This window comes from Medicago sativa, chromosome 6 (genome assembly GCF_051527215.1).
Source record: "Medicago sativa cultivar Bolivia chromosome 6, Bolivia_mono, whole genome shotgun sequence".
Taxonomy (NCBI): domain Eukaryota; kingdom Viridiplantae; phylum Streptophyta; class Magnoliopsida; order Fabales; family Fabaceae; genus Medicago; species Medicago sativa.
Genome location: NC_140754.1, coordinates 57,513,080 through 57,536,605, shown reverse-complemented (window position 1 = coordinate 57,536,605; position 23,526 = coordinate 57,513,080). Strand labels below are relative to the sequence as shown.

General features: G+C 40.7%; 2 long non-coding RNA genes across 3 annotated transcripts; both read left to right on the top strand.

Annotated features, from left to right (window-relative positions):
* Positions 1 to 5,321: 5,321 nt before the first annotated feature.
* LOC146915875 (uncharacterized) lies at positions 5,322 to 7,792 on the top strand. Of its 2 annotated transcripts, XR_015014789.1 has the most exons (3): positions 5,322 to 5,486; positions 6,600 to 6,686; positions 7,573 to 7,792. It is a non-coding gene; the product is annotated as an uncharacterized LOC146915875 (long non-coding RNA). The 2 variants fall into 2 exon arrangements; XR_015014788.1 differs by lacking the exon at positions 5,322 to 5,486 and having other exon boundaries at positions 6,234 to 6,686.
* Positions 7,793 to 12,381: 4,589 nt separating this feature from the next.
* On the top strand, positions 12,382 to 14,869 carry LOC146915874 (uncharacterized). Its single transcript, XR_015014787.1, has 3 exons — positions 12,382 to 12,561; positions 13,675 to 13,761; positions 14,650 to 14,869. It is a non-coding gene; the product is annotated as an uncharacterized LOC146915874 (long non-coding RNA).
* Positions 14,870 to 23,526: the final 8,657 nt, after the last annotated feature.

Here is a 23,526-nt window from a genome sequence, read left to right as displayed (position 1 = left end):
CTGGGCTCTCTCCACCGTCTACTAAACTTTGTTGCCTCTCTCTGTGATGTTAATTGTTTGATTGATTGAACCTCTGGTGCATTTTGGTTCTTTTTGTGTTGTTTGGGCTAGCTACGTTTCTCTAAAGCCTCAATCGTGTAAGCCATCGTCCTCTTTGGTTATCCTATTAATTTCAATTTTTATTATTTTTCGTTCCCAAACTAATTTTTGAAAATTTTGATTTGGGGATGGTAGCATAAAGAAAGATATATTTTATTCATTGCAAAACTAATATAAAGTGAATGTTTGTTAAAGCCTGCTCATTGTTATGTTATTTATTTGCCCCGTGTTATGTCCACGCCTGCCCATTTGATCAATACTCCACTTGAGTCTTCTTGCTCTTTTACTCATACTCCATTTGAGTCTATTCCGATTCCTATTATTCTTTTGTTATTCCAGTTTGACAGTTTTTATTGCTGCTTTGATCTCTATTTGCAATGTATTCTTTTTTCATTCCATTTTGAGAGTTTTTGTTGATGCTTTATATATGCATATAAAGTTGATGTTAATATTTTTTTTCATCTGTAATCACTGATGAATTTCTCTTTGTCCCTACAAAATTAAATGAATTTGGCTTGCATAAATTCTACACTATAGTTTGGAGCTTATCAGGTTATTATCTTTGGTAGCTTTAGGTTTGTGAATCAAGTAAAAATGATACACATATCTAAATTAAGCATCACTTATTTGTGAGTAGTATATAAGTTTGTTTTTCTAGAAAATATCAATGCTCTTACACCATAGAGGTGTTTATGTGTCAATTTCTTTTGTGAAATAGTATGTTTCTAAATTGTATTTCTTGCAAAGTCTTCAAATTTTCCACTTCTCTTTCATTCCCAAATTGTTAGAAGACATGGACTTAAGAGGCAGAAAAAGAGAGAACATTTAAAGCATCAGAGATTGTTGAAACAAGACTTGCTTTTGATTGATATAGGCCGTCAATAATTTGATTTCTATACATTGGCATCTACCTTAGTTTAACTTTTGGGCCACTATCATGTTGCTGAGGAATACTTCCCATCAACCATTTATATATGGACTACATGTACACATGAAATTTATACTGCTCCAAAATATTGTGTAATTCTTCCTATTTCATGTCACTTGCAGTTTTATTTTTCTTTTGGGAAAAATTGTCCAAATGTACAAAATTTATCAATCTTGATCGTGAACAAACCACATTTTCCAAGTTTTATGATTCTTATCAGGTTGACTTATTTGGAGATCTTTGTCACTGATGTATATGTTATGTATTGGAATAACTTTTATTCATTTATCTTCCTATAAGTTTATCATTTTTTTATATTGGTTATTTTTTTTATAGACAAATAACATCTTAAAGAGATGCAATATTCTCCACCGATCTTAATTGTAAATTTCCATTGAAAAAAAGGTTATGATTCACTAGGTGTAATTGTCTATACCCCCTCATGAATACACGCTTAATAATTCTAAATTTATAATTTCTATTTGTATTATACCTCAGAAAGTTAGATATTAATATATCTTTTTATTTAGATAAAACAAGGGTATTAAAGTGGTAGTTAGACATCTTAACTATTTACTTTGCAATGACTATTAATAAGAGTCAAGATCAATCACTTAAACATGTTGAGATACATTTGCAAATGTTTATGTTTTTACATGATCAATTATACACTTCAATTTCAAGAGTTACTTTAAGAGAAGAGTTGATGATATTGATAGCCGATAAATATGGGGAATATAGTAACGTAAAGTGTCAAATGTGGTCTATAGAAAAATATTTCTTAATTTATGATAACTAATGATGTCTGTATGATTTTCCAAACATATGAATGTGTTGGGTCACGAGGCACCATGCAAGTGAGAGAGATACTAAACTTTAATCCAAAATCTTAAGGCAATGAGATTATGAGTCCTCTCACTTATAGTGTTCAATCTCGAATTTTCTAAACAATGTGAAACTTATAACTCACACATAAAAATGTTAAGAATATTATCATATGATTAATGTTAATACATATTTATTAGTGTATTTCATAGTCGGTAGGACCCGTGTGTCGCACGGGTCGAAAGTCTAGTTTAGTAAAATCCTAAAAATGGGCAGAATTGAAAATCTAAGTCTTAAAATTAGACATATCATTGAATTGATAAAAACATTGACTGTTTTAATTACTCTAACAATATAACTAAAGAGCTTTTAAATTCGTTTTCTTTGTCCTACTTACACGTTTCAACATTGATATTATATGAACCATCATAATATTCCTGAAGTCTTAGGAGACCTCCAGAAGGGCTTCAAAGACCTCCAGAGTGGATCTAAGGCCTCCAGAAGGGCCTGGGGGTCCTCCAGAAGGGTTCCCCGGCCCCTGGCGTGCCATAATAAAGGCACCGACCTATTGGACTTCTAGAAGCCGCCTAAAACTGCTATAAATACTAAAATACCCTTGTTGCTTGGGAACCAAGCAACAAAAGCCCAAGCCCATAACAGGCTATAAATACTACTCTTGAGAGTATTCTCAAGGCATCTAATCATCAGTCTAAACCCTAGAATCCTAGTATTCCTTACCGTACTTTTTGCAAGTACAGTTGGGGCCGTCTGTGGGAAAAGGTAAAACTAACCCTGACCACGTTTCTGAATCGCAAATCGTGATTCGGGAACCCTAAAACTAGACCTATGAATCATAAACTCCTTTAAGATTTGGAAACCTTACCCCTTTACAACCAACCTAAATCGCACCTCACGTACGATTTAGAGAAAAGCCTCTCATCATGGCAACAGCTGAAGAATTAGAATCCATGCGAACCCAACTCGCCCAACTGAAGGATCACAACGACGCCCTTCAGACTTCGATGGAGACCATGCAACAAAAGCAACTGGAAGACAAAGAAGAATCACACCATGGCGAGATGAACGACCCTGAACCGCAACCGTTGTCCGCTGAAATCTGGGACGCACCAGTTCCAGAGAACTTCAAACCGCCCCATCTATCCGCCTTCGATGGGAAAAGCGACCCCATGGAGCATGTCACAGCCTTTAACACCCGCATGGCTGTAGTCGGGGCTCCCGATTCTCTAAAGTGCAAACTGTTAGCAGGTACATTCTCTGACGCAGCCCTACGTTGGTACATGAATCTCCCACGGTTCTCCGTCCTCAGCTACCAAGACATGACGAGGAAGCTAGTCTAGCAATTCTCCGCTAGTCGCCATCGCAAGGTCCCGGCGACCAGGCTTTTCAACGTACGCCAGGGGCAGAATGAGTCCCTCCGAGACTATCTGGCGAGGTTCAACGACACAACCATAAAGGTGATCAATCCCAACAAAGAAGTATTCGTGGGTGCTTTCCAGAACGGTTTGAGAGCGGGCCAATTTAACGAATCCCTGGCCCAGAAACCTGCTGATCCATGGAAGAAATCATCGCCAGAGCAGACTGCTACATCAAAGGCGAAGAGAGCAACGCCGAGAAAAAAGTGAGAGATACCAAAGAACGCGCACCCAGCGGAGCAGAACGGCGAGCATACCAACCAGCGTCTGGCAGAGACCGCGTCCCTTATAGAAGACCAGAAAGGCGACCTTACAACTCCCATTACCCGAGGCCACGCCTGGAGGATTTCACTCCTCTGAACACAAGACCAGAACGTATCATGAAGGAGGTCTACGAGACCAAATTGATTCCTGACCCACATCCCACACGGTATCACGTCATGGGAGGAGACAAAGATAAATGGTGCAAATATCACAAGATACGAGGCCATGACACTGATTCATGCATACACATTCGTCAAGAAATCGAAAAATTAATACAGTATGGTAAGCTGAGGGGTTACGCCCAAGACAGAAGGGGCGAAAGCAGGCAAAAAGCTAACGTTGGAAAGGAAGAAGTCACTGAAAAAAGACACACACTAAACACTATATCTGGCGGTTTCTCTGGAGGAGGAGAATCCAGTTCGTCTCGAAAGAGGTATGTAAGACAGGTGATGTTGTGCCAGGAGTATGAAGACAGAACCTCGGAGCATGAGCCAGACGTCTCTTTCTCGGCCAAAGACTATCGAGGCGTCATACCACACGACGACGATCCCATGGTTATCACTCTGCAAATATTCAAGTGGGACGTGAAGAGGGTCCTAATAGATCCATGAAGCTCTGCCGACATACTTTACTATGACACTTTTGACCGGATGCGGCTAGATCCGGAGCAGTTGCAGCCCTTCAAAGGAACATTGGCGGGATTCACGGGCAAGCAAGTTCACGTAAGGGGTTACATCACCCTCAAAACAACCTTTGGCAGCGGAGCTCATTCCAAAACCATTCGCGCAAGGTACCTCGTGGTAAACTCGCCAAGCTCGTACAATATCATTATTGGCCGCCCCACTTTCAATCTTTTAGGGGGTTTCTTATCCACCAAATTCTTAGTTATGAAGTACCCTTTGGATAATGAGAAGATTAGGACCATTCAAGGCGACCAGAAACTCGCCAGAGAGTGCTATCACGCAAGTTTGCGATTACCAAAAACCAAGAAGAAGGCCAGTAATGAAGTAACTCATGAAGTTAACATGATCGATCTCGACCCCCGAGAAGAATTCCAACAAGAAAGACTCGAACCCACCGAGGATCTAAAAGAAATCTCCATTGGCCCCCAGGCTCATCAGACAACGAAGATTGGCACATCCCTACCCCCTGAAGAGGAAGTCGCCCTTGTCAATCTGTTGCGAAAGAATTTAGATCTTGTAAGACCCATAATTTAGCTGCGACTAAATTTAGGGCATTGTATTTTGTTCTGATGTTTTCTTTGTTAATAAAGGACATTTTTGTCGAAAAATTATTTTGATTCCAAAACTATTATTTTGAATGGAAACTTGAAGAACAAGTTAGTTATGTGAGGTCTAGGATTGACTCACATATATTGTTTTTCTATTCTGAGTGATTGAGTATGATGTTCATAATTTTTGTTAAGCATGAATATGTTTTCGCCTGCAAATGAAATATTATTGAACCTTCGGAGTCATTAATATTCGTTCAGGAAATTTACTTGTCATTGAGATGACGTTTTGGGAATTTTAGGAATATTATATCCGCGAGTTGAGAAAAGTTCATATAAGAAAATATTAGAGAATGAATAGTGATTTTTGAGTAAGGAGGTAATTCTAAGATGTTTGGGACCGGTTAGAAGTTCATCAGAGTTATATAGAACTTTTTCAGTTACGTGTGCCTTAAACCGCGAGAACCGGGTTCGGTTTATTTCCAAAATCAAAACATTATATATAGGAGGTCTTACCACCTTTTTCTCATAAACCAAAATCACTTCTCTCTCCTCACTTCTCTCTCATTTCCGCAACTTTCCTCTGCTCCACCGTTCCGGGGCCGTAACTTCTTCGTTCCTTGTCCGAATCGCGCAAACGAGATATCAAAACGAAGCCCTTGACGATTCCTATCTTCCTACACGTGATTCACTGTCAATAGATGAGGTATTCCTCCCCTTTTTCCTCTTTTAAATCTCGGTTTTGAGCATTTGTTGGTGTTGGGTGTCGAGTTTCGATTTTCTTGCGTGATGCTATGTATTAATGTTGTTGGGTAAGTCCGTATGAGTATAGATCTAAAAGAAAATTTACGATCCGTTCATTTTAAAATTTTAGTGTTTTTGGAAAAGTGTTGAAATGTAAATTTTATTTGATATTTATGCTATAGACAAGTAAATGAGTTGATTCAACCGATTAGTTTTTGAAAAATGTTGTTTGGACGAAAAGACTGAACTGTTCAGGGGTATTTTCGTCATTTTAATACTGCTGAAATGTGAAAAGATGTTGACCAATAGATTCGCCTCGTCGAGACGGTCGAAATGGACCTATGGTTCGCGATGTTTCGACGACGAATGAATTTATTATGATTTTCTGAAAATAATGTGTCTGAGCTGACGCTGGAAGTGACTGCTGACACTATCAGAGTTCGAATTTTTTTTATGTTTGAACTGTTGAGTGGTGAAAATATTTTGTCTGTGAATTTGTGTTAGGTTGACTGAGCCAGAGGCTCTGGTATGCGATGTAAACACAAAGGAGACTCTGTCGAAAATTCGTCAGAATCATTTTGACTTGGGTTTTGGGTGGTTTTCGAAAAGAGGTTTCAAAACGGATAATATTTTGGGATTCCCCTGAACATGAAAAGTATTTGTCAAATTGTTTGGAAATCTTTAAGGTCTCTCAGAAGACTTAGAGTATTTGAGAAAAATATTTCCTTGTGTGATTTCAAGGAAAAATACTATTTAAATTAGTCTCATCGAAGTATTTGGAGAATATTTTAGAAACATTGTTATTTTGAAATTGTCTAAAGAACAAAATGTTTAAAGTAGATAAATTTTCGAATGAAAAGTCTCTGATGAGAGAGAGTTCTCCATAGTTACTTTTGTCAAATTTATGGTGATTAAGTGTTTTGAGAGGTTTTGAGACGAAGGCTCTTTTGGAAAATATTTTATTTAAGTTTTTGGAATTATTGAAGTTGATCATATTTTCGAATGAGTTGAATTTCACCTAGAATGGGTAGGAAGCTTTAGAGCCGATATTTACCTAAGTTATTGTATCTGTTAGGATACTTAGCTCGAGGGTTTAGAGACGTTCCTGAGGTAGATGCTTACGAGTTGTAGAGCTGTACATTATAAGGAATGCTTTGCTCAGGTAAGGGGCACTTTCTTCAACATCATAGTTACTTAAATACCTGGATGGTGTATGTGCTATTGTGTGTATTGTGAATATGATATGTTAAGTGAATGTGTTTGCCCAGTGTGGGATTTGTTTGCAATCAACTTGATTATGATATGTTGATGTGCGTTGCTTTCATATGACTTGTGAATAAATATATGAAATGCATGTTGATTTATAAAATGTTGTTTGATATGAATTGAAAGATAATATGTGAACTGCCAGTTGAGGCATGTTTTTATACTACATATGTTGAATGATGTATAAGAGTTGCATTTGCACATATTGAGTGGACAATATATGCTCATGCATTTCATGGTACGTGTTAGTCTGTTGGACGCACGAGTCTTATAGTACGCGGTAGTTCGTGGAGACGCACGAACGCGCAGGGTGTGGACTGCCGTGAAGGAACCCCTTAAATCTATGAGATTGGGTCTTATAAGACGCGGTAGTTCGTGGAGACGCACGAACGCGCGGGGTGTGGACTGCCGTGAAGGAACCCACCTTAAATCTGGTCTTATAGTATGCAGTAGTCTGTGGAGACGCACGGACGCGCGGGGTGTGGACTGCCGTGAAGGAACCCACCTTAAATCTATGAGAATCATGATTTTCTTACCCTCTGCAGAGTGGATTATTCCGGAATCATTTGCATGTGATAGGCCAGTGGAGGTTGTATCACACATGTAGTGTCTGCATTTGCTAGGCTAATTGTGCATCATTATATTTTGTGTGAGGAATGTTTATGCTGATGCCATTTACCATGCTAGTATATATGCCTGCAGTATTTTTGTAATTATGTTGTTATTAGATCGTGTCCCTTTACATTAATCCGTGGATCGGGCTTTGCCCCATATCCAAATAGGGAGTGTGCTTTGCGGGAATAGCAAAGGCTTTGGAGGTGTAGCAGTTTGGCGGCTTGATGCCATTGGTGGGATCTTGTCCATGTCATCCCAGTTCAGAGTTAAGGATCAACTTAGATGTTTTACTTGTGGTGTCTTATGTTTATGTAATTTTACTTCTTTTGTTTGGGCACCGCTGTAAATGATACTACCATGAGAAATGAATACTCGAACATTATTTTATGCTTCCGTAGTGCATGATTTGATAGTAAAAGCTCATTGCCTAATATTGTTTTATAAAATGTGACATTTGATTCAGATTGTATTGTTGGTAATGCTTTCAAAATGTTTTACTTACTCTGATTTTAAATTAAAGACAATCCTGAATCCTTTAGTGCATGACATTGAGTTGTTTTTAAAAGAAAAAAAATGCACTCCTGTTTTAAAAATCGGGCTGTTACATTGTAGTATCAGAGCATGGTAGTAGATTTAGTTCAAGGGCTGTGAGTCGGGTGTCCTAAGCTGATCAAGAGTCGAGTTTAGTACACATAAGTGCTTGGTGTCCTTTTGTGCTTTGTGTTTTGCTTTGGGCCAAGTATGATATGCTTATGTAGTTGTTTATTCCTTGATGTGGAGAAATTTATTTTAGCATCTTAGTAGGAGTAGTAGCTAGAACCTAAAGCATAAGTCGATTGTGGTCGACGATTGTTTTCGATCTCTTTTAGATGCAATGGTCCAGAGAGGACAAGTTTGCAATAAGTTTTTACTTAGGAGAGTTCAGAGCAGTACCAAGGTTTAGGAGCTATCTTGATTGACAGCCACAAGTGTTATGTTGAGATCGGTGAATGCTCAGTTGGTGGAGAGTCTAATGGAAAGAGAGAAAAGTTTGAGAAAATTTGAAGAAGGCATTTGATGTATTCTTTGGTGAATTTCAAGATGAAAGAGAATGGAGTTGGTAATTGGTGAGGTGATGTGACCACAATGGTGGTGCATTAAGTAAAGCTGTCATTTGTGACAAATGTGAAGTCTTGGATACGAGCGAAGGTGCTTGTTTTGGAGCTAAAGAGGTTCCGCATGTTGAAGTTATTGGACTTCATAATACGAAGTAAAGGATTGAAGGTAGTAGTTGCCTTGGAATGTGAGACAAGGTGCCCAAGCTAGTGTAGATTTGGGACTTGGGCGTTTTAATGGTGGACATCTAGAGGAGAAAGGTTTGAAACTAAGTGTTGTGCAGATGGGTGTTGACCTCTGTATGATCTAAGAGAATAGGAAGTATTGAGAATGAGCGTTGAGGCATCGTGCAGTTGCGCGAGTGTAACTTGTTGGATGTTGCTGTATAAACTTTAGGAGTCAACCCTGGATCTATGAGCTATCTTATGTTTATTGGATAATGATTGGAAGTATTAATTAAAAAAAATAGTTGTAAATTTTTGTAGTGCCAAGTCTATAGACTATTAAGACTGTTGAGCATCGGGAGAGTCTGAACATTCAGAATGCTTGGGTGGTGTTAGAGTGATGGTTTGATTGATAACCCTGAGGTGGTTGGATCTTAAGTTAGAGATATTATCGGCTAGATTTGGGGTGGTGAACCAAGAGATACCTTGGACTTAAGATGTAATGATTTTTCTTGGATTATATGGAAGTGAATTGAATGTTATGGGAACTTAAATAGGATTTATTCCATGACTAAGCGTGAACAATGTGTTTCACTTATATGATTGTTTCGTGATTGGATGAGTTGTTCTTGAACAAGTTAATTGTTGAGATTTTGGTTATGAGTTTCAATTGTTTGTGAGATAAGTGAAATATGTGATTTCGGTGGTACTTTGACGTAAAGCCGTAAAGTAAATTTTTGGAGTTAGGTATGCTTTGAGAGGAACCTAATAGTTTAAGAGGACGCGACATAATTCAAGATTGGACCGAGTAATATTTTGAGATGTAACAGGAGAAAGTGTGTACGGAAACTAATTTTGGATGAAGGTCGTGAGAGTAAGATGGAATCTCATCGATGAGTGAAGAAGTGTATATGTCATGGTAACCAGAAGCTGTGCTTATGAGATGGGGGCTCGTCAATTGGTGAAGTGTGTCTATGATGGTAACCAAAAGCTATGCATAATAGATGATTCGTTTGGGATAAAAGGATTCCATGATCTTTGGTTAGGTCTTGATGACTCAAGTGAAATTGGAAAATTACAAGATTATTCCCCTATGACAATAATCGTTAAGAAAAGAGAAGTTTGGATCATGTACGTTTATGAAATAACCCAACATAACTTTGAATCGGTTATGGTTTTGGATTTTGACAAGTGAGTCAAAAAGTATGAAGTTGAGGAATCTGCAAAGAGGGGAGTGCCTACAAAGTAGTTACTCGACAGGTTAGTGTTCGGTATGGACGGGAGAGTAAAGGCAGTTTATGAATAGAGGTAATATTGGAATCAAAGGAAATTTTAAGGAACTACGGTGGTGGACTTCGACAAAACTCGGGATGTGTTATGAGTATTAGAAGGATGATACGACTTGCGAGATTGAGAATTTGTGAAGGAATTGTTACACATGATTTGGATCTTGCCACTATGGTATTGAACTGTGAACTTAAGGGTATTGTTTCATCAAGGTTAACAATGTATATTTATTGTGTGTAGCTGACTGAAAAGGTAAGTACTTTTGAGTGGAAGAGCTTAAGTCTAGTAAGGAATGATTGCAGGAAATCCATGAGGAAGTTGAAGTTGTACGTACGAGTTTCAGAAAAGTAGGATGAAGGAGTTCTAAGTACAGTTATGAGGATTTCGTCTATGATGAAACAGTTAGTGAAGTATACCAAGGCGTGATATCCACATGTTAAGAAATCAATGATATGAGATGTTGGCGACATTGATGGTGGAACAATGATGAGAATGGAAGTGTTTCAAGATATATTTTGGATATGGACTTTCATGAGGAGCCCGAAAGTTGAAATGTATTAAGATTCAGATGGATTATTGAAAAGAGGCTAGGAGTTTACGGGAGGAAATACTTATTTGGGACATCACATGGTTATTTAAGGAAAGTATAAAGAGTTCATGTGAGGATAAACGTTGATTCGGGGAAGGAAATATGTTTGGTTAAGGTATGTTGATACAAATTAGGTGTTGATCTGGAGATTTAAGATGCTAAGGCATGATGAGAGTATTGGAAACCTTGGACGGAAATTCTATGTAAACATTGTTAAGCATTGAGTAGGACGTTGATTTTAACATTTTGATCCATTGAAAATGGTGTTTGTTTAAACTTGTCAACAAGTTGTGAATTTTAATAGGATTCCTCTGTGAAGAGTTTCAGATCGGTAAAGTAGTGTGACTGGAGTAAGTCAAAAAGGTATGAATATTAATAAGGGATGAAAACTCTCTATAGAGGCGGCAACTTCGTGGTTCTTGTATCAACTCCGTGGTCGGAGTAGCAGTGAATGTTTGTGTATTTTGTCTTGGACGTGACGAATGTTCTACACTTGATAGCTATTCGAGAGGTTTATATAGTTTTGAGGACTCAGTTGAGATGAAAAACAAATGGGTGATGAAGCCTGAAGAAAAATTCAAGAGAGAATTTTCGTTAAGAGATGTGATTAAAATGATAGATATGGAAGGCTAACGGAGTATAGCGCTTGAATTGAGGATCTTAACCTTGTATGAGGCTTAATAAAGCAATTTTGAGAATATTGGGAGGTTCTTAGTCGAGTGTTAGAGGTTGTCCTTCACCGGAAAGAAGCAAGATGACTATAGAAACTAATGGAAATTGATGTTTATGTTGGAATGATTATATTCCTTGTGCCTCAGAATAGACCTGAGTGCAGGTTGCAAGAAACACTATTACATTTTGGTTAAGATGGTCTGCGCCACCATCATGAATGCTAGCGATCTATTGACAAATTGGGGAACTGATCATCCTTAATGTGTTGTTGATAGAAAGTGAACATTATGTTGAATGGAACAAGTCAATCTTACCCAGTGTTGTAGTGTGAAACTTTTTGGAGGGTAGATGTGGAGACATCAAGAATTTTGATTGTGGACCTAGGCTCTTGAGGGACCTAGTGTTGTATTTATGTGTTCTTTGAGGTGATCCTGAGTGGAGTACTCGAGTTGTGATGTCTAGATGTGTGTCTAGAGTTTGAAGTCTATACGACTTTGTAAAGAGTCACAGTAGGTGTATTGTCATGTCATTGTAAGTAGTAGTAATTACTCGATAAGTTGTTACTATTATCTTAGTTTCGAGGACGAAACTTCTTTTTGGAGGGTAGTAATGTAAGACCCATAATTTAGCTGCGACTAAATTTAGGGCATTGTATTTTGTTCTGATGTTTTCTTTGTTAATAAAGGACATTTTTGTCGAAAAATTATTTTGATTCAAAAACTATTATTTTGAATGGAAACTTGAAGAACAAGTTAGTTATGTGAGGTCTAGGATTGACTCACATATATTGTTTTTCTATTCTGAGTGATTGAGTATGATGTTCATAATGTTTGTTAAGCATGAATATGTTTTCGCCTGCAAATGAAATATTATTGAACCTTCGGAGTCATTAATATTCGTTCAGGAAATTTACTTGTCATTGAGATGACGTTTTGGGAATTTTAGGAATATTATATCCGCGAGTTGAGAAAAGTTCATATAAGAAAATATTAGAGAATGAATAGTGATTTTTGAGTAAGGAGGTAATTCTAAGATGTTTGGGACCGGTTAGAAGTTCATCAGAGTTATATAGAACTTTATCAGTTACGTGTGCCTTAAACCGCGAGAACCGGGTTCGGTTTATTTCCAAAATCAAAACATTATATATAGGAGGTCTTACCACCTTTTTCTCATAAACCAAAATCACTTCTCTCTCCTCACTTCTCTCTCATTTCCGCAACTTTCCTCTGCTCCACCGTTCCGGGGCCGTAACTTCTTTGTTCCTTGTCCGAATCGCGCAAACGAGATATCAAAACGAAGCCCTTGACGATTCCTATCTTCCTACGCGTGATTCACTGTCAATAGATGAGGTATTCCTCCCCTTTTTCCTCTTTTAAATCTCGGTTTTGAGCATTTGTTGGTGTTGGGTGTCGAGTTTCGATTTTTTTGCGTGATGCTATGTATTAATGTTGTTGGGTAAGTCCGTATGAGTATAGATCTAAAAGAAAATTTACGATCCGTTCATTTTAAAATTTTAGTGTTTTTGGAAAAGTGTTGAAATGTAAATTTTATTTGATATTTATGCTATAGACAAGTAAATGAGTTGATTCAACCGATTAGTTTTTGAAAAATGTTGTCTGGACGAAAAGACTGAACTGTTCAGGGGTATTTTCGTCATTTTAATACTGCTGAAATGTGAAAAGATGTTGACCAATGGATTCGCCTCGTCGAGACGGTCGAAATGGACCTATGGTTCGCGATGTTTCGACGACGAATGAATTTATTATGATTTTCTGAAAATAATGTGTCTGAGCTGACGCTGGAAGGGACTGCTGACACTATCAGAGTTCGAATTTTTTTTATGTTTGAACTGTTGAGTGGTGAAAATATTTTGTCTGTGAATTTGTGTTAGGTTGACTGAGCCAGAGGCTCTGGTATGCGATGTAAACACAAAGGAGACTCTGTCGAAAATTCGTCAGAATCATTTTGACTTGGGTTTTGGGTGGTTTTCGAAAAGAGGTTTCAAAACGGATAATATTTTGGGATTCCCCTGAACATGAAAAGTATTTGTCAAATTGTTTGGAAATCTTTAAGGTCTCTCAGAAGACTTAGAGTATTTGAGAAAAATATTTCCTTGTGTGATTTCAAGGAAAAATATTATTTAAATTAGTCTCATCGAAGTATTTGGAGAATATTTTAGAAACATTGTTATTTTGAAATTGTCTAAAGAACAAAATGTTTTGAGTAGATAAATTTTCGAAAGAAAAGTCTCTGATGAGAGAGAGTTCTCCATAGTTACTTTTGTCAAATTTATGGTGATTAAGTGTTTTGAGAGGTTTTGAGACGAAGGCTCTTTTGGAAAATAATTTATTTAAGTTTTTGGAATTATTGAAGTTGATCATATTTTCAAATGAGTTGAATTTCACCTAGAATGGATAGGAAGTTTTAGAGCCGATATTTACCTAAGTTATTGTATCTGTTAGGATACTTAGCTCGAGGGTTTAGAGACGTTCCTGAGGTAGATGCTTACGAGTTGTAGAGCTGTACATTATAAGGAATGCTTTGCTCAGGTAAGGGGCACTTTCTTCAACATCATAGTTACTTAAATGCCTGGATGGTGTATGTGCTATTGTGTGTATTGTGAATATGATATGTTAAGTGAATGTGTTTGCCCAGTGTGGGATTTGTTTGCAATCAACTTGACTATGATATGTTGATGTGCGTTGCTTTCATATGACTTGTGAATAAATATATGAAATGCATGTTCATTTATGAAATGTTGTTTGATATGAATTGAAAGATAATATGTGAACTGCCAGTTGAGGCATGTTTTTATACTACATATGTTGAATGATGTATAAGAGTTGCATTTGCACATATTGAGTGGACAATATATGCTCATGCATTTCATGGTACGTGTTAGTCCGTTGGACGCACGGGTCTTATAGTACGCGGTAGTTCGTGGAGACGCACGAACGCGCGGGGTGTGGACTGCCGTGAAGGAACCCACCTTAAATCTATGAGATTGGGTCTTATAAGACGCGGTAGTTCGTGGAGACGCACGAACGCGCGGGGTGTGGACTGCCGTGAAGGAACCCACCTTAAATCTGGTCTTATAGTACGCGGTAGTCTGTGGAGACGCACGGACGCGCGGGGTGTGGACTGCCGTGAAGGAACCCACCTTAAATCTATGAGAATCATGATTTTCTTACCCTCTGCAGAGTGGATTATTCCGGAATCATTTGCATGTGATAGGCCAGTGGAGGTTGTATCACACATGTAGAGTCTGCATTTGCTAGGCTAATTGTGCATCATTATATTTTGTGTGAGGAATGTTTATGCTGATGCCATTTACCATGCTAGTATATATGCCTGCAGTATTTTTGTAATTATGTTGTTATTAGATCGTGACCCTTTACATTAATCCGTGGATCGGGCTTTGCCCCATATCCAAATAGGGAGTGTGCTTTGCGGGAATAGCAAAGGCTTTGGAGGTGTAGCAGTTTGGCGGCTTGATGCCATTGGTGGGATCTTGTCCATGTCATCCCAGTTCAGAGTTAAGGATCAGCTTAGATGTTTTACTTGTGGTGTCTTATGTTTATGTAATTTTACTTCTTTTGTTTGGACACCGCTGTAAATGATACTACCATGAGAAATGAATACTCGAACATTATTTTATGCTTCCGTAGTGCATGATTTGATAGTAAAAGCTCATTTCCTAATATTGTTTTATAAAATGTGACATTTGATTCAGATTGTATTGTTGGTAATGCTTTCAAAATGTTTTACTTACTCTGATTTTAAATTAAAGACAATCCTGAATCCTTTAGTGCATGACATTGAGTTGTTTTTAAAAGAAAAAAAATGCACTCCTGTTTTAAAAATCGGGCTGTTACAGATCTCTTCGCCTGGAACCCGTCCGAGATTCCAGGAATGGATCCTGACATAGCCTGCCACCACTTATCCATTAAGTCGGGCATCAAGCTAGTTGTATAGAGAAAAAGAAAGATGGGCGAGGAAAGAAGGAAAGCCGTTGACGATGAAGTAAGAAGGTTGGTGGACGCCCGTTTCATCTGCGAAAAAATATCCCACATGGCTAACCAACACAGTCCTCGTGAAGAAAGCGAACGGGAAGTGGAGAATGTGTGTGGATTATACCGATCTGAACATGGCGTGTCCCAAAGATCCTTATCCACTTCCCAATATCGATCACTTGATCGACAGCGCCTCCGGATACCGGACTTTAAGCTTTATGGATGCCTACTCCGGTTATAATCAGATACGCATGGATCCCCTGGACGCCCCAAAAACGGCTTCATGACCAACACCAAAAATTATCATTACAAAGTCATGTCTTTTGGCCTCAAGAATGCAGGCGCAACCTTTCAAAGATCTATGGACGCAGCTTTCTCTCAACAGATAGGTCGAAATTTGGAAGTGTATATCGATGACCTGGTGGTAAAAACAAAAGAGGGGCATAGTCACACGGGCGACTTAGAGGAGATTTTAGGTCCGGTTCAGAAGTACAGAATCCGACTGAACTCGACGAAGTGTTCTTTCGGAGTACAAGCGGGAAAATTCCTAGGTTTCCTTTTAACGAGGCGGGGAATTGAAGCAAACCCCGATAAATGTCGGGAGATCATCGATATGAGAAGTCCCTCCAACATCAAAGAGGTGCAACCGCTAACAGGAAGGTTGGCAGCCTTATCTCGTTTCCTATCCTGCGCAGGTGACAAAGCTTTCTCTTTTTTCGCCTCCATCAAAAAGAAGGAGAAGTTCGAATGGACGCCGGAATGCGAAGACGCCTTTCAACAGATAAAAAAATTTCTATCTATTCTGCCTGTCCTCCAACGGCCAAGCCAGAACGCTGTCTTGTTTTTGCATCTAGCCATTTCAGAGAACGCCATGAGCACTGTCTTAGTCGAAGATTCGGAAACAGGTGAAAAACCAATTTATTTCGTCAGCAGGGTATTTAAGGGTGCAGAACTAAGATACCAAAAGATAGAACGACTGGCTCTAGCAGTGGTGACAACGGCGAGAAAACTTCGACCATATTTTCAGAGCCACAAGATTGTTGTAAAGTTAGATTATCCCATCAGGCAAGTCCTGGGTAAACCTGATCTGGCGGGACGGATGGTAGCCTGGTCTGTTGAACTCTCAGAGTACGACGTGCAATTTGTTCCAAGAGGAAGCATCAAATCCCAGGTTCTAGCAGATTTCGTCGTAGAGCTCACCTCGCTAGTACTGGAGCAGGCTCCCTTCGTATGGCTTCTGTCGGTAGACGGTTCCTCCAATTTAAAAGGCAGTGGTGCAGGCGTAGTCTTAGAAGGACCAGGCGATATCCTCATAGAGCAATCTCTTAGATTCGAGTTCAAGGCGAGCAACAACCAGATAGAGTATGAAGCACTAATCGCCGGCATGACTTTAGCACAGGAGATGGGGGCTGAAAATTTAAGGGCAAAAAGCGACTCCCAGCTCGTGACGAGCCAAATCACGGGTGAGTATCAGACAAAGGACGCCCAGCTTACCAGATCTCGCCAAAAGGTTTACTTTCTTTGAAGCAATCTATGTCCCACGAGAACAGAATTCAAGGGCAGACTTATTAGCAAAGCTCGCCAGTACCAAGCGGCCGGGCAATAACAGAACCGTCATCCAAGAGATAATTACCACACCCATCACCAGCATCAAAGAGGTGCATCACGTCGCCGAGGGCATGCAGAACTGGATGGAGCCATTACTAAGATATCTGACAGGATCATTCGTAGCCGCTAACAACGAAGAAGAGCAGACTGTCCGAAAACGAGCTTCAAAATTCATAATCGTTTCTGGAAAGCTATACAAACGAGGTCGAACGACCCCTCTATTGCGCTGTCTAAACAAAGAAGAGGCCCAACTGGTTCTTTTGGAAGTACACGAGGGCATATGTGGAAGCCACATCGGGGGGCGAGCTTTAGCGGCGAAGCTCCTCCGCGCGGGATACTATTGGCCCACCATGCTTCAAGATAGCTCAGATTTCGTCAAAAAATGCGACAAATGTCAAAGGTTTTCAGATAAGAAGCATGCTCCTACTCATGAGTTGACTTCCGTCTTCTCTCCCTGGCCTTTCTACAAATGGGCGGTCGACATCATCGGACCTTTTCCCCTCGCCCCAGGACAACTGAAGTTCCTCATAGTAGGCGTCGATTACTTCACCAAGTGGATAGAAGCAGAGGCGGTCGCCAAGATCACCACTGAAAGGGTCAAAAAAATTTACTGGAAGAGGATCATCTGCCGTTTCGGTCTTCCTAAATCCATAGTGTCGGACAATGGGACGCAATTTGCAAGTTCAACAGTGATAGACTTCTGCAAACACTTGGGGATTCATACGCAATTCCGTCATTCATCTGCAGGCCAACGGACAAGCAGAGTCAGCCAACAAAGTCATCCTCAATGGGATTAAGAAAAAGCTGGAAGCCGCCAAAAGTCTCTGGGCAGAACAACTCAATGAGGTATGAATAAACTTTTAAAATTGATTCCACTACTCCAAAAAATTATTTTAAAGTAATCAATATTGCATTACATATGAACGCCATGCTGGTCAAACGAAAGTACAGGTATTATGGTCCTATCATACCACCCCCCATTCTTCAACCAAGGAGACGCCATATACAATGGTTTACGGCGCCGACGCCATGCTCCCAGTGGAGATAGATACTCCAACTTGGCGACGGGATAATTTCTCGGAAGAAGGTATCTATCTTTTTATGTTCGTATAACTAACAGTTTTGAATGCAGGAAAATTCTTTTACTTGTTACACACTACTCTCACGGAAACTTGAATTCATGAAATGTTGCTTTACAAAGCAAACGAAGTAGGTTTAGCAGTTAGCATGGATGTCATTGATGAAGTTAGAGAGCAAGCCCACATCAGAGAATTCGCGGCTAAACAAAGAGCAGCTCGCCCCAACAAGGATAGGGAAGCTTTTCCCAAACTGGGAAGGTCCATACAGAATCCGAGAAAAATGCTCCCATGGAGCATATAAGTTAGAAGAGCTAAACGAAGAAGTTGTGCCTCGCACTTGGAACGTGGCTAATCTGCGTCACTATTATAGTTGATTTCCTAGTTTAATTTTGAATAAGGACGGTCTCCAGCCGCCACTATGAACTAGTATTATCTCATTACTTTATCAATAATCTAAGGTTAGGGTAGCACTCTTTTCCCCTGCAAGGGCAGGGGTTTTTAACGAGGCGCCCTCTCCTTTTTTATATATGGTGTTCTTTACTTTAATTGACTGTTTAGCTTCGCATTGTCATTTTAAAACATAGAATTCAGCCACTCGGAAAATCAGGTGACATACATCTAAGAAGATAAAAAATATATTGATCCCATGGATCTGGTCCCATGGACCTGCGAGCCCCTAAAACGCCAACCCTTTTAGGACTCTGGCGAGGGTCGACGATAACTCGCCAGAAGATAAAATTTTTGATCCCATGGATCTGGTCCCATGGACCTGCGAGCCCCTAAAACGCCAACCCTTTTAGGGCTCTGGCGAGGGTAGACGATAACTCGCCAGAAGATAAAAATTTTGATCCCATGGACCTGCGAGCCCCTAAAACGCCAACCCTTTTAGGGCTCTGGAGAGGGTCGACGATAACTCGCCAGAAGATAAAAATGCTCCCATGGAGCATATAAGTTAGAAGAGCTAAACGAAGAAGTTGTGCCTCACACTTGGAACGTGGCTAATCTGCGTCACTATTATAGTTGATTTCCTAGTTTAATTTTGAATAAGGACGGTCTCCAGCCGCCACTATGAACTAGTATTATCTCATTACTTTATCAATAATCTAAGGTTAGGGTAGCACTCTTTTCCCCTGCAAGGGCAGGGGTTTTTAACGAGGCGCCCTCTCCTTTTTTATATATGGTGTTCTTTACTTTAATTGACTGTTTAGCTTCGCATTGTCATTTTAAAACATAGAATTCAGCCACTCGGAAAATCAGGTGACATACATCTAAGAAGATAAAAAATATATTGATCCCATGGATCTGGTCCCATGGACCTGCGAGCCCCTAAAACGCCAACCCTTTTAGGGCTCTGGCGAGGGTCGACGATAACTCGCCAGAAGATAAATTTTTTGATCCCATGGATCTGGTCCCATGGACCTGCGAGCCCCTAAAACGCCAACCCTTTTAGGGCTCTGGCGAGGGTAGACGATAACTCGCCAGAAGATAAAATTTTTGATCCCATGGACCTGCGAGCCCCTAAAACGCCAACCCTTTTAGGGCTCTGGAGAGGGTCGACGATAACTCGCCAGAAGATAAAAATGCTCCCATGGAGCATATAAGTTAGAAGAGCTAAACGAAGAAGTTGTGCCTCGCACTTGGAACGTGGCTAATCTGCGTCACTATTATAGTTGATTTCCTAGTTTAATTTTGAATAAGGACGGTCTCCAGCCGCCACTATGAACTAGTATTATCTCATTACTTTATCAATAATCTAAGGTTAGGGTAGCACTCTTTTCCCCTGCAAGGGCAGGGGTTTTTAACGAGGCGCCCTCTCCTTTTTTATATATGGTGTTCTTTACTTTAATTGACTGTTTAGCTTCGCATTGTCATTTTAAAACAGATAGAATTCAGCCACTCGGAAAATCAGGTGACATACATCTAAGAAGATAAAAAATATATTGATCCCATGGATCTGGTCCCATGGACCTGCGAGCCCCTAAAACGCCAACCCTTTTAGGGCTCTGGCGAGGGTCGACGATAACTCGCCAGAAGACAAAAAATTTTGATCCCATGGATCTGGTTCCATGGACCTGCGAGCCCCTAAAACGCCAACCCTTTTAGGGCTCTGGCAAGAATCAATATCTCGCCCACAAATAAAAACATATGAAGGGACTTGTGAACTGAGTCAAAATGATAAATGACCACCACAAAAAATTGATATCGTCCATTGAAAGGGCACTGAAGAACGGTTTGTGATCATCAAAAGCACAATAAGCCATGGCAGTAATTGAAATTCCAAAACAAGCAAGTTTTATCAAAGACAAATTAAATAACCAGCTCAGCGTCATACAAGCCAATAAACATTGTTTAACGGGCTCTTCGCAGAGCCGCCAAAAGTTACCAAAAGAAGCTTAAATAAAAACAGGAACTACTCGTCGTCTACAAGCTCGCCGTCAACAATGACCTTGAAAGGGTCGAGCTCGTCCACTTTGGCCTCAGGATTAAACAAAAGAACCTGCTCCTTAGCCCGCCTGAAACCGTTATCAAAATACTCCGCTAAAGATCGCCTCTCCTCGTCCACTGCCAACTCTGATTTTTCCAGAGCAGATCTGACCTCATCCCGTTCTCCCTCCGCGGTCTCTTTAGCCTGCTTCATCTCCTCTAGGGTGGCCTCCGTGGTTGCCTTGTCCTTCAACGCCTCCTTAAGGCGAGCATCTAGTCCGGTACACTTATGCTTCCACTTCTCCTCATCTTCTGCGGCATCGTTGTACTTTTTCGCAGCCAGATCATGCTTCATCTCCAAGCAGTGGTTCATCAGCATAATCCTCAAAGCTGCAGTATTGGAATCAGCCACCAGGTCACTGCACTTGGCCTTCACCCCAGCTTCCACATCCACTTTCGCAAACGGCACCAGTTCTTTCATATACCTACAAATAATAAAATCGCAATGGGTTAATCCTGGTCGCCCGAATATAAAGAATAGAGAAAGTAAGAAACGAAAACATACCGGCGGATGTCAAATTCAGAATGCCACAAGGAGTCCACCACCTCGTCATTTAGGGAAGAAACACCGGCTTCCTTTCCCGACGGAGGGCGACTACTGCTAGGCTTTGTCCCCCTGCTGGTCCTATTTTTCTTGGACGTAGGAGAACCCGCCAAGACATCAGCATCGCCAGCACCCTCCATATCTTCCACCTCAATCACGTTGGCGTCGCCCTTTCCAGAGTCTTTTCTCTTTAGCCTCCTCAAAGAAACGCCCGCTGCACTACTGGACACATATCCATCAGGATTTTTGCTCTTCTCCAACTCAGCCAGATACTTCTTCATCTCTGCGCCGGTAAAAGGCAACATTTCGTCTACACAAAATAAAATAAAAAGAAGTAAAGAAGAAAGAAGAAGATTCAGTTAAATAAACCGAAAGGAATAACAAGCAGAGCAAATATGAATTTTAGGGGCACTCATGTAAGTAAGCTGCCATGCGGACAACGTCGCCCTCTCTATTTAACAGATCATGGATATTTGTCAGTGGAACCTTCTCCAAGAACTGAGCTAGCTTATGCTCGTAGGGCGACATTTCATCCAAGTCATACCCTTTCACCGCCAGAGGGGCACTGGTCCACCGAAGAGGAAACTTTGGCTCGCCATTCATTAGAACTGAGGATGTTGAACACCCAGGCGACCCCTGCACTCTAACGAAAGTATCCCGCCATTCCTTCTTAAAGTTACACGCATAAGTGGGAAAGAGCCTTTTCCCAGAATGGGCGGAGATAGATATCCAGGTCCCTTTGTTAACGTCTTTGGAGACATAAAAGTGGAAAAAGACGGCGACAGAGGGCTCAAGACCTAGAGACTTGCACAGAATTTCAAAACCATGAATGAACGCCCAGCTATTAGGACGAATCTGCGTAGGCGCCACATTCAGGAACTTTAACACGCCCATCTCAAAGGGCGTGAAAGGAATTTTCACGCCAAATTCCTCTAGAACGGCGGTATATACGAAGTAAGATTCATCCCCCTCGCCCGCCATCTCCTGATCGCACACGCATTCATCCGGATCACAAGACAACAACACTACGTCCTCCTCCCGTCCGGTGGCCGAAATGTCGAACTTACTTTGAAATGAATCCATAACAGAAACGTCAACATAAAGGGAATCCTCTAACAACACTTCTTTCGCAAACAAAGACATCCCTATTAACCTAGGAGGTAACTTCTTCCCCACTAATCCACGAGAAGTTCCCTGAAATGGACGAATTGCCCAGCACTCGTCCTCCTTAGTTGCCCCTAAAGTGGCAGACAGAAACACACAATCACTAGCACTGCGCGAATTAGTACTTGACTCACTCGAAAGGTCACTAAACAATTCTTCCCCGAATAGCCCATCGTAATAAGCATCCCAATTGATAATCCCATCAGCACCGGTAGCATGCCTCAGACACTCTTTTCTTAAACGTTCTTTTTCAATCGGATCACTGGGTTGGATCAATTTCCCCTCATCGTCGCACTCTCTAATTAAAACCATCTCCTAAACGACGTATTCGCTCGAACATAAAAACACGAAAGAAACAAAAGTAACGAAAAGATAAATAGTCAGTAAGTACCTGCGAAGGGAAGGAAGACCGATCCTCGAAGGTAAGAGGGACGAAAGTGACCGAATCAAACGAAGAAGGAACCAAAAGAGAAGACGGCGAGGAGCGTTGGGGAAATGAAAGAAAGCAAACGTAGAAATGCGCTTTTAAAGGAAGGAAAGAGTCGCCTAGGGAAACGCGTCGGGCACAGTTTGCCAAACCAAGATTGAGACACGTGGCGGCCATCGACAAACAGTGGAATATAAGAAGTTCGTGACTACACAAAAGGCGACCTGATGTGGTCGCCCAAAACAAAGAGGAACATACAAAACCGCCTTTAGGCGACATCCTCTGAACGAAACACAGATAGGACTGTCGTACGTTACAAACCATCTCGCCTTGTCCCAAGACTCATGCTTGGGAGGATATAAGGAACCAGCAGTGCATGAATATATGCACCCTTGGGGACTATCAAAGCGTTTCGTGAGAACCCCAGTACAAGATCCCTAAGTTCAGGACACATATCTACCCTCAGGATCCCCTGAACTTTCCGAACCACCTTAGAAAAATCTTCCGAAATAACAAGCAACATGGCAGGATTTCATAAGCTCATCCCTTCGCCTTGTACCAAGACTCGTGCTTGGGGGGGCGTGAACCGCCATAACCTTTAAAAATAAACTCTCAGATAGTCCTTTCTCACATCATCCCTTCGCCTTGTCCCAAGACTTGTGCTTGGGGGGCTGTGAACCATCATAATATTCCTGAAGTCTTAGGAGACCTCCAGAAGGGCTTCAAAGACCTCCAAAGTGGATCTAAGGCCTCCAGAAGGGCCTGGGCGTCCTCCAGAAGGGTTCCCCGGCCCCTGGCGCGCCCTAATAAAGGCGCCGACCTATTGGACTTCTAGAAGCCGCCTAAAACTGCTCTAAATACTAAAATACCCCTGTTGCTTGGGAACCAAGCAACAAAAGCCCAAGCCCATAACAGGCTATAAATACTACTCTTGAGAGCATTCTCAAGGCATCTAATCATCAGTCTAAACCCTAGAATCCTAGTATTCCTTACCG